Source organism: Acinonyx jubatus, chromosome X (assembly GCF_027475565.1).
Source record: "Acinonyx jubatus isolate Ajub_Pintada_27869175 chromosome X, VMU_Ajub_asm_v1.0, whole genome shotgun sequence".
Classification (NCBI taxonomy): Eukaryota; Metazoa; Chordata; class Mammalia; order Carnivora; family Felidae; genus Acinonyx; species Acinonyx jubatus.
In genome coordinates, this window is record NC_069389.1 from 37,037,154 (window position 1) to 37,051,639 (window position 14,486).

A 14,486-nucleotide genomic window follows, 5' to 3' on the forward strand; every position below is an offset into this window, starting at 1 on the left:
GATTTTTCACTTTGCTTTTTAATCCTGTACTGATTCTTACTAGAAATGGTGCACTCAATCACTGCTATGATTCCACAGATTCTACCATGATCCCAGACTGAGATCTTTAGCTGAACCTTTGGTTTGAGTCTGCCAAGAAAGACTATGCACTCTTGTTGGAAATAATAGTTGTGTGGGGATATAGATTGTTTCAGTCCATTTGAGCTAAGTCCCAGCACTTTCTTTTAAGGAATAACAGCAAGTTAAAATGAAGAAATGAAGGCATTTAAAAAAAATTTTTTTAATGTTTACTTATTTTTGAGAGAGAGAGAGAGACAGAATGCGAGTGGGTTGGGGCAGAGAGAGAGGGAGGCACAGAATCTGAAGCAGGCTCCAGGCTCCGAGCCGTCAGCACAGAGCCTGACGTGGGGCTTGAACTCACAAGCTGTGAGATCATGACTTGAGCTAAAGTCATACGCTTAACCGACTGAGCCACCCAGGCACCCCAGTCATTTTTTTAAAAGTAGGCTTCATGGCAAGCCCAGAGCCCAACATGGGGCTTGAACTCATGACCAAGAGCTGAGCTGAGATCAAGAGTGAGATGCTCAACTGACTGAGCCACTCAAGTGTCCCAAAAGGCATTTGTTTATTTTATTTTTTTAAATATTTATTTATTCATTTTGAGAGAGAGAGAGAGAGAGAGAGAGAGAGAAGGGGAGGGGCACAGAGAGACAATCCCAAACAGTTTCCATGCTCAGCATGGAGCCCAAACTAGGGTTCCATTTGACTACTGTGAGATCACAACCTGAGCCAAAATTAAGAGTTGGATGCTTACTCAACTGAGTCACCCAGGCGCCCCAAAAGGCATTTGTTTTAACTGCCATAAAAAGTGCACTGGGATATACAGCCTTTCCAGAAACCTGCATTCTGATTCCTTACTTCCTTAGGATTCCTTATGATTTTAGTAAACATCATAAAAATAATTAGAAGATAGTATGGGTACATGTAGTATTGGTACATTATCCAATGGCAGAATCAATAAGGAAGAATATCAAGAGAGTAATAGATCTAATTAAATAAAAACTGAAAGTGATTGCATTAGAAAAATGAAATAAATCAAAATTAAAAGCAAATAACGAATTAAAAATTTATAATACATATGAGAGATAACGGTTTGATATCTGTAATATAGAAGAAACTCTTTTATAATAATGAGAAATGACAAATCGCTGTAGTAGAAAAATGGGCAAAACATATAAACTGTCATTTCACATAATAAGAAATATTATGGCCAACAAGCATATAAGATATTCAAACTCACTAGTAATAAAGAATGCAAATTCAGACTTTTGCTTCTGGCCAAGATGTGGTAACAGGGACTAGAATTACCTTTATACCTGAAACAACTAAATAAAAGAGAAACAAATATAAGAAATGACAGTTTTCAAGACACTGGATACCAAGCGATGAAGGACAATGGTACCTATGGGATGAGAAACAAATGAGGTGAATCCTGTCATTACTCAGGCTACTGACAGAGTTTCCAGGCTGAGGCACATGGAGGTGCAACCCAGGCAGAAAACAAAAAACTCCCTGAGTTGAAGAGACAGAGCTAAGAGTTCAGGGAGACCAGGATGTCTAGAGTTCACAGGATAGGATACTGAAGAGGAGAGACATTCAGAGAGAGAGAGAACTCCAGAGATCCAGAGATCTGTAGAGGGCCCTCCTTGAGTAGTTGGCGGAGTACTAATCAGACCCTGGGTGTGATAGGAAACCATGCAAAGGCAGGGAAAGAACCATTTGGAAGGATTAAGGTACTACGCACTAGTCATGCATGGCTGGGAGCAGCGCCTACTTCTATTAGCCAGATTGGAACACTCGGAATTCACGGGACATTGGGAAAACAAGTCAGAAAGATTTTGCCTTGGTACAAGGGAATAATTAAATTTGATGCGGTTCAGGACACATTACTCCAAAATATGGCACGTTGGCATATTGAAATTTTAAGCTGAAGGAATTTTAGGAATGGTACGTATAGGAAAGACTTTCTAATCTCCTGAAGCAGATAACACTCTTGTGTGAAAGGTTGTGAAAGCTCCTTTTCCAGAGAAAAGGAGCTTTCTTATCTCCCACTGAGGGACATTCAGAAGAATCTGAAGGAACAGGTCTTGCTGTTTCTCCCACTTTACTACACTTAGCTCATACCCTTGTTGTCCTATCATATTTTCCCGTAACTTTTCACTCTTCATCAACCCTAGCATAAAAAATGCTCAGACTTGGGGCACCTGGGTGGCTCAGTTGGTTAAGCATTGGCTTCAGCTCAGATCATGATCTCAGGGTTCATGAGTTTGAGCCCTGAGTCAGGCTCTGTGCTGATAGCTCAGAGCCTGGAGCCTGTTTCGGATTCTGTGTCTCCATCTCCCTCTGCCCCTCCCCTGCTCATGCTCTCTCTCTCTCTCTCTGTCTCTCAAAAGTAAATAAAAACATTAAAAAAATTTTTTTTAAATGCTCAGACTTAACTGTTTCTTCAGGTCTTCATTTCTTTAGAAAGCTCCTGTGTCACAGAAAACTTATACTAAATAAATAAGTTGTTTTACTTTTTTTTTTTATTCATCTGTCTTTTCTTACAGGGGCCCAGCCAGAACTTTGAAAAGTAGAGGGAAAATTATTTTTTCCTCCTCTGCAGCCCTATCGCGCACATTGCTCCAGACCTAACAAATCATAAAATCAAGGAATGAGGGATTAAGTGTTTCCAAATGACATAACCATATAGCAGTAAAAGAAGCTTTAAAACATTTATATAAATACAAAAAAATCCAGGAATCAAGTTAAAAGTCACAACGTTTGCATTTAAACAAATATTTCCAAGCATGCAAAGAAGCAGAAGAGTCCAATGAGAATTGACCCATATGAGAATAATCAATGGAAGATAACACAAAATTAACACAGCTGTTTAAAATTCACAGGTAAGAACATTAATGGTTATTATAAGTATATTCTGTATGCTCAAAAAGTCAAGGAGCGACATGGAAAATATTAAAAAGTCTCCAACTGAATTTATAGAAATGAAAACTATAATATATGAGACGAAAAATAGACTAACTGGGATTAAGAAAATATTAAGTCGTTGCAGAGGAAAAGTGAACATGAAGACACAGCAATAGAAACACTCCAAAATGAAATACAGAGAAAGAAACAATTTAAAAACCAAATAGTCTAGGGACACTTGGGTGGCACAGTTGGTTAAGCATCCAACTCTCAATCGGCTCAGGTCATGATCTCACAGTTTGTGAGTTCAAACCCTGCATCGGGCTCTGCTCTGATGGTGCAGAGCCTGCTTGGGATTCTGCCTCTCCTTCTCTCTGCCCCTCCCTTGCTTGTGCTGTCTCTCTCTTTCAAAATAAATAGACTTAGGAAAAACATTTATGCAAAAAAATATATGCAAAAAAGAACATAGACATATACCTCACATTTCACTCAAAAATTAACTCAAAATGGATCATAGACCTAAATGCAAAACATAAACCTTTAAAAATTCTAGAAGAAAATAAAGCAAAAGTCTGTGTGATGTTAGGTTTAGTTTTCAGGAGCTTTTAGATACAAGACCAAAAGCATGATCCATACAAAAATTGGTAAGTTAGACTTTAGCAACATTAAAAACTTCACTTTGCAAAGGGCATTGCTAAGAATGAAAAAAAGACAAGCCACAGATCAGAAGAACATATCTGCAAATCAAATATTTGATCTAAAGGACTTATATTCAGAATATCTAAAAAACTCAAGAATAAGAAAAAAACCCAATTAAAAATGGGCAAACGATCTGAACAAACACATCAACGAATAGAATAGACACATGACAAATGAGCATACAAAGTGATGCTCAACATCACTGCTATCAGGAAAATGCAAACTGAAACCACAATGATGGGGCGCCTGGGTAGCTCAGCGTCCAACTTCAGCTCAGGTCATGATCTCATGGTTCGTGAGTTTGAGCCCTGAACCAGGCTCTGCACTATCAGTGCAGAGCCTGCTTGGGATTCTCTCTCTCTCTGACTCACTGCCTCTTCGCACCCTGCTCTCTCTTTCTCTCTCTCAAAGTAAATAAATAAACTTAAAAAAGATAAAAAATAAAACCGCAATGAGATACCACCATGCAAGTACTAGAAAGGCTAAAAGGAAAGTGGTACCTGACCATACCAAATGTTGATGAATATACAGAACAACTGGAGTTCTCATACATACCTGGTGGGAGGAGAAAATGGTACAGTCCCTCGGAAACATGGTTTGCTATTTTCTCATAACGTTAAATGTACACTTAGCATATGACCCAGCAGTTCTACTAACTAGGCAGTTACCTGAGGGAAATAAAATCTCCAAATCAAGTAGAAACCTGTTCGTGGATGTTCTAGCCATAATTTCTAAAAAGTGGAAATAACGCAAATGTCCATCAGCAGTTTAAAAGATAACCCGGGGTATAGTCAATAGGACACCAATAGAATGCCACTCAGCTATAAAAAGGAACAAATTATTGATATACGCCATTATGTGGATGAATGTCAAGGGCATTATACTGTGTGAAAAAAAGCCAAGCTCAAAAGATTATAGACTGGATGATTCCATTTACATGGCACGTGGCAAAGGCAAAATTATAGGGATAGAGAAGAGATCAGTGGATACCAGGTTGTAACTACACGGGGGGAGTTTTTTTTTTTTTTGCGGTGATGAAACAGTTCTATACCCTGATTATGGCAGTTGTTATACAAATCTATACATGTGGTTAACTTAAACTCACAGAATTGTATACATACACACATACACAACCCAATGAAATACACTACGAAACACTACACATGGGGCGCCTGGGTGGCTCAGTCAGTTGAGCATCAGACTTCGGCTCAGGTCATGATCTCGCGGTTTGTGGATTCAAGCCCCGTGTCGGGCTCTGTGCTGACAGCTCCGAGCCTGGAGCCTGCTTCAGATTCTGTCTCCTTCGCTCTCTGCCCCTCCCCCACTCGTGCTCTTTCTCTCTCAAAAATAAACAAACATAAAAAAAAAAAATGGAAACTTCTCAAATGTCCAGCAACAAAAAAACGATAATAATCTATAGTATATACATGTACTGAGATATCATATAGCAAAAAAATTCAGAAACTACCACTACAGGTAACACTATAGATGAAATCTCAGCAACATAATAATATTGAGCCAAACACAAAAAACCCAGACACACACGTATAAATGCCTACCGTGTGATTTCTTTTTTAGAATGCTCAAAAAGAGACAGATCTAATGTATTATAGATCAGGATAGTGATTAACTGTGGGGAGGAAGCAGGATTTTTAGAGACTAAGGTGTGGGGACAATGACACAGGATCATCCCTGTGGTGTTGGTAATACTCTTTCTTTTTCCATCAGCTGGTGACTGTTAAAATAGTCACATAGTAGACTGTCAGATCTAAAGGTGCTAATGTTTATTTCTCCATGTTTTGGCCATTTGCTTTTATATTAAAGTCAATAAAATCCAACCATTTTAGTTTACAGGCACCAATAAAATTAAAACATAAATACTGCCTAGGAATAGGAATAATAAATATAGGACATAAGAACTGCTTTCTCCAGAGTAGTGGAACCTCCAGGTTTCAGGAGTCTTCACCCACTGCTGGGTTTCAGACATAGTGGTGGGTGGGCAGGGGGATCTCACGGAAAGAGCCTTCCAGGAATAACTTGCTTGCAGAAGAATTTCAAGCTTGAGCCAATGGGCATGAATAATTTGAAAACCAAGAATAAGGACCTGTGTTGAGAGTTTCTTTCCATTACTGATCCATTTGTGGACTGGTGTCAAGGGAAAAAGTTTCTAAGTAGAAGCCGAGGGAGATATTTTCTTGAGCATTCCCTACGTTTTCTCCACCCAAGTGTCCCGAAGCATTTGGTTTAATCGTTTGAAGATCTCTATACCTTTGGGACAGTATTTCAAGCCTTCGTGTGTACATAGTTGCTTCTCCGGTCCCAATGCCTGTCACTGTCCATAGCATATAATACAAATCTAATCAATCCAAATTTATTCCATGGAAGAAGGAAACTAAGATGGACAGGAGAAAGAAAGGGAGAGACATGTTTCATGGGAAGCCTAGAAGAATGGACAGAATGGCGGCTACTCCGTACTTGAAATGATAACGATTAAGAGTTTACAAAATAGGGGCACCTGGGTGGCTCAGTCAGTTGAGCTTCCAACTCGTGATTTCAGCTCAGGTCATGATCCCAGGGTCATGGGATCGATCCCTGTGTCAGGCTCCACACTGAGCACAGAGCCTGCTTAAGATTCTCTCCCTCCCTCTGCCCCCTAGCCTGCTCTCTCTCTCAAATAAAAAATAAAGTAATTAAAAAATTTTTTTTTAAGTTTCCAAAATTGAAAACAGGCATGCATATTCATATCATAAGGCATTCCAAATAGCACACAAGATGAGTAAAAAGAAATTTCCTACGGAGCCCCTGGGTGGCTCAGTCAGTGAAGTGTCCGACTCTTGGTTACAGCTCAGGTCATGATCTCATGTTTTGTGAGTTTGAGCCCCACATCAGGCTTTAGGCTGGCAGCATGGAGCCTGCTTGGGATTCTCTCTCTTCCTCTCTCTCTGCACCTACCTCACTTGCGCTGCCTCAGTCTCTCTCAAAATAAATAAATAAACTTAAAAAAAAACCCAAATTGCCTAAAAATATCTTAGTGAAACTACAGAAACCAAGGATAAAAATGAAAATCTTGAAAGCTACAATAGAGAAAAAGAGAAAGAGAAAGAGAAGACGAAAAGGGCACTTTTACTGTAAAAAAGGAATCCACTTTGGTTAAGATGGTATTGTAAGAACATGTTTTTGGTTTTTAATTTTTATTTAAACTCTAGTTAGTTAAAATACAGTGCAATATTGGTTTCAGGATGTGAGAACATGCTTTGACCTTCAAGCACATTGAAGTGATGGATAAAATATTTTTTTAATTTTTTTTAACATTTATTTATTATTGAGAGACAGAGACACAGAGCATGAGCAGGGGAGGGGCCGAGAGATGGAGAGACACAGAATCTGAAGCAGGCTTCAGGCTCTGAGCTGTCAGCACAGAGCCCTGCGCGGGGCTTGAACTCACAAACCGCGAAATCATGACCTGAGCCAATGTCGGACGCTTAACCGACTGAGCCACTCAGGCGCCCCGATGGATAAAATATTAAGGAGGGAAAGTAAAAAGATATAACCGGACTTAGAGGCAAGATAAGCATCTCAAAAACTAAACAATGAACGAAGAACTATGAGCAAAGTTAAAGCCACAAGCTAGCTGGAACTTAGGGTTGAAATCAGAGACGACCTGGTGTTTAGGGCAAAAAACAAAAAAACAAAAAAACAAAAAAAAGGAATTAAAATTTTCATTCAAGTAGGTGGCCAAAATTGAGGCCTCTCCCTGAAACCATCCTTCCTGAAAGGAGGCTGAAAATCTCTCTTCCCCTGGTTTACAACTAGAGCTTTAGCTCATGAAACACAACAGGCCTGGGGCACTGGAAGACAAAGATACAGGTACCGAATCAGCCATATCCCCAACGCCATCACAGGATAAGTACTGCCGATTGTCAAATGTGACCTAGTTCCAGATGGGGCAATGCGTAGCTTGAGTGGAGGGATAAGAGGAGAGAGACAGCAAGAGAAAAAGGAAAAAAAAAAAAAAAAAACAAAACGAAACAAACAAATGAAAAAACACAGCTTAAATAGGCCCATCGTGCTTGCGTGAGCCATGGCCATCATTGCCATTGCTGCCAATGAGCCAAATTACGTGGCTGCTTCCCCGAACATCAGTCCTGGCCAACAGAGGATAGCCTAATGTTGGTATTCTTCCTAACAGAGCACACCTGATGGCTTTGGTGAAATACTGCATTCTCTGTAGTCCTTCCCATGGAAGGAGTGATTTCACTTTTTTTTTTTTTTTTTTAATATTTATTTAGTTTTGGTGCAAGCAGAGGAGGCTCAGAGAGAGGGGGGACAGAGGATCCGAAGTGGGGTCTGCGCTGACAGGCTGGCAACAGCAAGCCTGATGCGGGGCTCAAACTCACCAACTGCGAGATCATGACCTGAGCCGAAGTCGGATGCTCGACCGACTGGGCCACCCAGGTGCCCCAGGAGTGATTTCACTTTCAATCTTTCTGTAGGAAGCACTAGCGTCAAAAAGTGAGTGTTTTCCTATTTCTTGCATTGTTTGACTTCCTGAGCAAAGAAAATGGCCACGCTAGAGAATGTCTCCTTTACCCCAAACCCGCTGGCTCCTCACATTCCCAGGGTATTAAACTAGGAGCTCCCACTCAGAGTGTAATAAAATTTCTCTTCCTTAGAGTCCTGGAAACACCCCATGCTGAGAGTGAAAAGCCCCCGTGGAAGCTTCCAGATTCTCTTTCATGGACAGGAAGTATGGAGGGCATGTGTTGATAGGACACAATCCCAAGTCAAAGCAGGCTGAATTGCTGAGGTAGTGTGGGGGGCAATATTTGCCTTGGACGGTCTTCTAACCTACAGTGGACTTTGTGTGAATGAGAGATAAAATTTATGTGCTAAGCCCCTGGGACTTAGGGGTTGTTTATAACCAAAGTCTAAGCCTAATACAACAATGTTATCCACTTTATTGACTTTTTCAAAGAGTAAGCTGTTTGATTTATTTGTTAAATACAGAGGTTTTCTAGATCAACAATTTCTGCTTTTGCCTCATTTCCTTTCTGCTTCCCCTAGGTTTAATTTTGCGTTCGTTTCTAACCTACTGAGTTTGAGTAATTTATTTTTATTTCTTCTTGGTTATTCATGTAAGTATTTAGGGCTAAATTTTTTTTTCTCTGCCTAATGCTTTAATTTTTATCTGATATACAGCATTTATGTAAGCGTACTTGTTTGTTTATTTATTTTTTTTTTATGATTTTTTTCCCCTCCTAGCTCAGTTGTTCAGGAAAGAAGTTGCTTTTACTTTAGAGGTGGTAATTTTTTCTTTCTCCTTTTAATTTTATTTATTTATTTATTTATTTATTTATTAGCTGATGTGACTTTTTATTGATGAAGATACAGCAGAACGAGTGCATTACATTTTGCTTTCCAAAAAATGCCCCAGAATCCTTTTCTATTTGTCTCCTGGGACCAGCACACTGAGGGGACATCACCTGGACAGGGCCACCCTTCCAAGGATTAGGAGTTCTACAAGGAGGAGCGGGGTGGGAGAAGGGGGCCCGAGCAACCCAGCCTGTCACAGGGTCCTCTACGCATCCTGGCAGCCGGACTTCACCAGGGATGTCTTGCCCATCCAGGGTACAGTGTATATCTGGAAAGAGCAGAGCGTTTTCCTCATCAGATGTGGCTGGTCATGAAAGGGACAGGTGTCCAAGTTGGGCTGGGACTTGGTACATCTGGTTCGTCCAATCTCCACGTCCAGGAAGTAGTTCAATGCAGCCACGGCCTGCTTTCGGGCACGCACCACCCGCATCGCGCGGCTGGGGTACGCGTCGTTGCTCCCCTTGCTGTACCCGCTGAGTTCAGCGCCTGCCCTCCTCGTTGACGTCGGCGTCCAACGGGGCGCCCACCAGTGCAGACTTGTTTCTCCTGCCGGTCCCGGGACTCACGGCCAGGGCCAGAGTCAGGGCCACAGCAGCTAGCAGGCGCAGCGGGGTGCGCCCGGGCCTGGCCACGGTGTGCTCGTGATAGACAGCGCACAGGCTACGGAGGGGAGTGATCCAGCGGAGACGAGCCTCTACTTTTATTGTTAATTTCAACTTTTGTGTTATTGTGATCAGGAATATTTTCTGTTTCTTCTGTACATGCCAAATTGGGTCAACTTCATGTGTCCTATTATACAAATCTCCTAGAGCTTTATGTTTTTTTTTTTTTTTATTTCCTGCTTCTTCTAATTTGACACTTGTAGAATATTGACCCCAACAATTATAGACTGTGCATTCTTCACCAGGGGTCAGAAAACATTTACCAAAATTTAGCGTATGGTGAGCCATAGAACAAATTTCAAAGGAATGAAATCATTCAGAGTATGTGGAAGTAAGCCAGACATCATTAACAAAGAGATAACCAGAAAATCCCCTTTTGTTTGGAAATTTAACAATGTAAATTTCAGTAGACAATGAGTCAAAGAAGCAATTACAATAGAAATCAGAGAACATCCCAAACTACATAATAATTAAAATACGAGCTAACTTTTGAAGTGCATCTAAAGCTATGCATCTAAGGGAATTTATAATGTTAAATGCATGTATTTCCTTTATTCCTAAGGATATGTGAGAAGGGGCTCAACCTTATTACTTTTCGAAAAATGCAAATTAAAACCACAATTAGATACCACTATATACCTACTGAATGGCTGAAATGAAGAATAAAAAATAGCAAGTATTGTAAGGATGTAGAACAACTAGAATCCTTATGTATTGCTGGGACTACAATCAGTGTAAACTGATATCACCATTGTCGAAAACTGGAAGTTTTCACTATGTACCACATATCCCATAATCCAGTAAGTCAATTCCTAGATATATACCCAAAGAAATATATGTATCTGTGCATCAAAATTCATGTACAAGGATGTTCATTGCAGTATTATGGGAATAGCCAAATCCAGGAAACAGCTCAGATAGCCATCAGGAGAGTGGATAAATGAACTGAGCATATTTATACAAACCATAGCAATAAAAATTAATGAACTACTGCTGTGTGCAATGATACTGATGAATCACTCACATAAATACAATGTTGGGCAAAAAAAATCCAGACATAAAAGAGTACATAATGCCTCGTTCAATTTATATAAAATTCAAACACAGGCAAAATTAATCTTTGGGGCTGGATATTCAAACAGAGGTTACCTTTAGGGAGGAGAGTGGGGTTCACATCTGAGAGGGGATACAAAGATCACTTGGGGAGTCCTGAGAACGTTCTAGTTCTTGATCTGGATTGGTAGATATTATTGTGATTATTTCTTGAGCTAAAACCTGTGATTTGGGTTCTTTATTTTATGTATTTCTTATGTATTGTATTTCTTCAAAAGGTTCAACAGCGGAATTGGAAATTACTGTTTTGTCGTTCACGTAAGACAGGAACCGATAAGTACCGATCTGAAACAAATTTGAGCTGCAGAGATAGACACAAGAGGACCATTCGGTGGAAAAACAGGAGTGGGTCACGTTTGCAAGCTCCTATTGCCTGTTGGAAACCTGAACCTACGCTCTGAACAAGGAATGACCAATTCCACTTTTCCTCCTGACACCAAATATTAGGATGCCTCTTCCAACACCCTTCTAGAACTCTCTAACACCAACTAGGTGTCCAACAATGGAATTCAATTCTGACACTAACTACCCATAGTTAGGGCAGACCCCCTGCCTTGAGGGCTCAGTCCTGTAAGACTGCCCCCACTTCAGACACCAGTTGCAATTACTGGATCACCCAGTTACCCACACTTCTGTCTCACTTGGCTACAAAGTGGGAGTTCCCGGGATCCCCCACCTCTGGTTCAGTAATTTGCCAGAACAACTCACAGAACTCAAAGAAAGTGCTTTCTTTACTATTCCCAGTTTATTACAAAGGCTACAAGTGGGGAACAGCCAGACAGAAGAGACACATAGAGCAAGGGGTAGGGGAAGGGGTGCAGAAGGATGAGGAACCAGTCATCTCATTAACATACAAAAGACACTCTTAACACTCAGGAAATTCCAAGGGTTTTTAGGGAATCCTGTGCCAGGAAACAAGGACGAAAACCAAATAATATATTTTATTGTATTGCAGGCCTGTAAATAATAAGTGCCACCTGATTCTTCCCTGAAATAACTCAATGTTATTCACATTAAACATTTACTTTTTTTTATTTAATGCCCTTCTGTAGTTTTGCTTTTCATGATCCTGCTGATTTTTAGAAATGTCTAACTTCCTTAGCTTCTTTGCTTTCTTCTGCATCCCATAACTTGTTTGCTTTAGCCTCAAAGTGTATTTAGGATCAATCAACCATTTCTCATGCTTTGGTCAGTCTGCCTGGTCAAAGTCACCTCATCGTGATATACCCCGATTCGAGAGACCCCCGAAAACAAACCACCAGAGTCCAGAGTCAAAGCCAAGCGGCAAGGGTCGTTTATTGCAGGTTCGAACCCGCTCCTCCGCGCACTCATTGCCGGTGACGCTAAGAGGCCCCAACCGAGGATCTTACAGCTTCTTCTATAGACAGGCACAAACAAGTTAGGGATTTTTTTTTTGTGGTTACAGAGCTGTTATTGGTTGACATTTAAATTTGAACACTCAGCAGAACTTGATTGGTTCCCGCCTTTTTTTCAAACCACTCAGCAGAACTTGATTGGTTCCCGCCTTTAGGTCAGACCACAACCGGCACGCCCTGGCTGGTTCCGGGAACGGGGAGGGGGGGGGGTCTTTTCTTTGCAGTTGTGAGTACACCTGGTAATTTTTCTCTTAGTCTCTCGATCATTCCCATGAAGAATTAAAATATATTCCTAACTGGTCTCTCTGCTTCTAACCCCTCTCCAGTGTCCACAAAGAAACGAGAGGGATCCCATTAAAGGTAAGTTAGATAAAATTACTCCCTTATTCAAAATATTCAATGGCTTCCCATTCACTGAAAGTCAAATTTGAAACCTTTACCCTGACTTACAAGACCCACCCTGCAAGATCTGACCCCTCTCTTACCCCTCTCCCCTACTAACTTCCAGTCACACTGCTCTCCTATGTACTTCTGTCACATGATTAGCACTGTTCTACCTCAGGACCTTTGCACTTGATGTTACTTCAATCTGGAATTCTCTTTCCACAGATCTGAGACAGGAAAGTGCAAAGTGAGCATAAGAACATCTCACGGTACTAGAAAACTAGAAGATGCTCAAAGACTACTTGGCATCATGTCAAAAAGATGCAAGAGCTGGGGCAATTTTAACATCAAAAAAAATTTAAATAACAATGATTTATTTTAGCAAAATGAGTAACTAAAAATACAAGGGTGCATAATAATATGAAGAAAGAGAAAGAAAGGTGCTTCTTTGAAAAGTACGCCGGCTACTAAATGGAAAAGGAATGAAAAAATTATAAGACCACCATTTTGCAATCTCAGATGTAATATATAATTCAGGAAGGATCATCGGTGGATATGAAGGCTATTAGATGAAAGTTATTAAGGAACAGAATATTTACATGGTGCTAATCAATGTGTTAGCCCACAGATTACTTACACATTGCAAAGGGGAAAAATGTACTTTCACGATGGAGAAACTGATAATCCCCTACCATAACCAAGGGATCAAATCTGGCATCCACTAATAGTGGGACAACCCAGAATGAAGAGCTTCTCAATAGCACATAATATGAAGTACACAGCATCATTAGCCAAGTCTCTAAGGGCACCTGGGTAGCTCGGTCGGTTGAGCAGCTGACTCTTAATCTCGGCTCAGGTCATGATCTCAGGGTCCTGAGATCAAGTCCCATGACAGATTCTCTCTCTCTCTCCCTTTCTAACCCTTTCCCTGTTTGAGTGCTATCTCCCTCTAAAAAAATGTTTAAGCAAGCCTCTAGATCAAATGTCTTATTTATATCACAGACTAGGAGAGGACGAGTTAAATTACACCATGAAGAAACAATCAGACAAGTGAACCATGTGGGACATTCTGTAGGACAGCTGGCCTAGAATCTTTGTTAGAGGAGGTCATCAAGAGGACGTGATTGCAGGTTGACTTGTGAGCTAGACCTGCACAATCAGGGGCTCTCATTCCCTCCCATGTCCTTGGAATATATGTTCTACCCACCATCCCCACACAAGGAGTTACTTCAAGAACAAAGCCTTGAGAGAGTAAGGTGTTACTGAGACCATCTGGAATGTATTTCCGACTAAACCCTGGTAAGGCTTCTATATAAAATTTTAAGATTCTGGCAGGCAGGTACGGGGACCCACTCTTCTTGTAGCTGCCCTGGTAGGTCTCATATGTAAGTTCCCCTGGTTATTAAATTTGCCACCTACCAATCTGAAGTGGGTCGCCTCTTTCTTTAGTCTCTCCCTGCCCTCTTGGTTTGGGGGCCAGTTTGCAAACCAACAATCTTCAATAACCAATGTCATAAAAACAAATGTGAGAAGAGGCATAACAGTGAAATGCAATGCATGAATTGTGCTGGGACCCTGGTTTGAAAACAAACAAACAAAAAAATGACCATAGAAGACATTATTGGGATAGTCGGAACAATCTTTTTTAAGTTTATTTACTTATTTTGAGAGAGACAGAGACAGCACGAGTGGGAAAGGGGCAGAGAGAGTGAGAATCCCAAGCAGGTTCTGTGCAGGAGCTCTGATGTGGGGCTTGAACTCATGAAACCGTGAGATCATGACCTGGGTAGAAACCAAGAGTCAGACGCTTAACCGACTGAGCCACCCAGCTGTCCCGGGATATTTGGAACTATCTTAATAGGACCTGGATATCAGATGAGATTATGAAATTATTGTTACTATCTGTGGGAAA

At 40.8% G+C, this 14,486-nt stretch overlaps 1 pseudogene; it reads right to left on the minus strand.

The window, feature by feature from the left end:
• Positions 1–9,057: 9,057 nt before the first annotated feature.
• Positions 9,058–10,004, minus strand: LOC113597535 (cystatin-C-like; annotated as a pseudogene).
• Between the last annotated feature and the right edge of the window lie 4,482 nt (positions 10,005–14,486).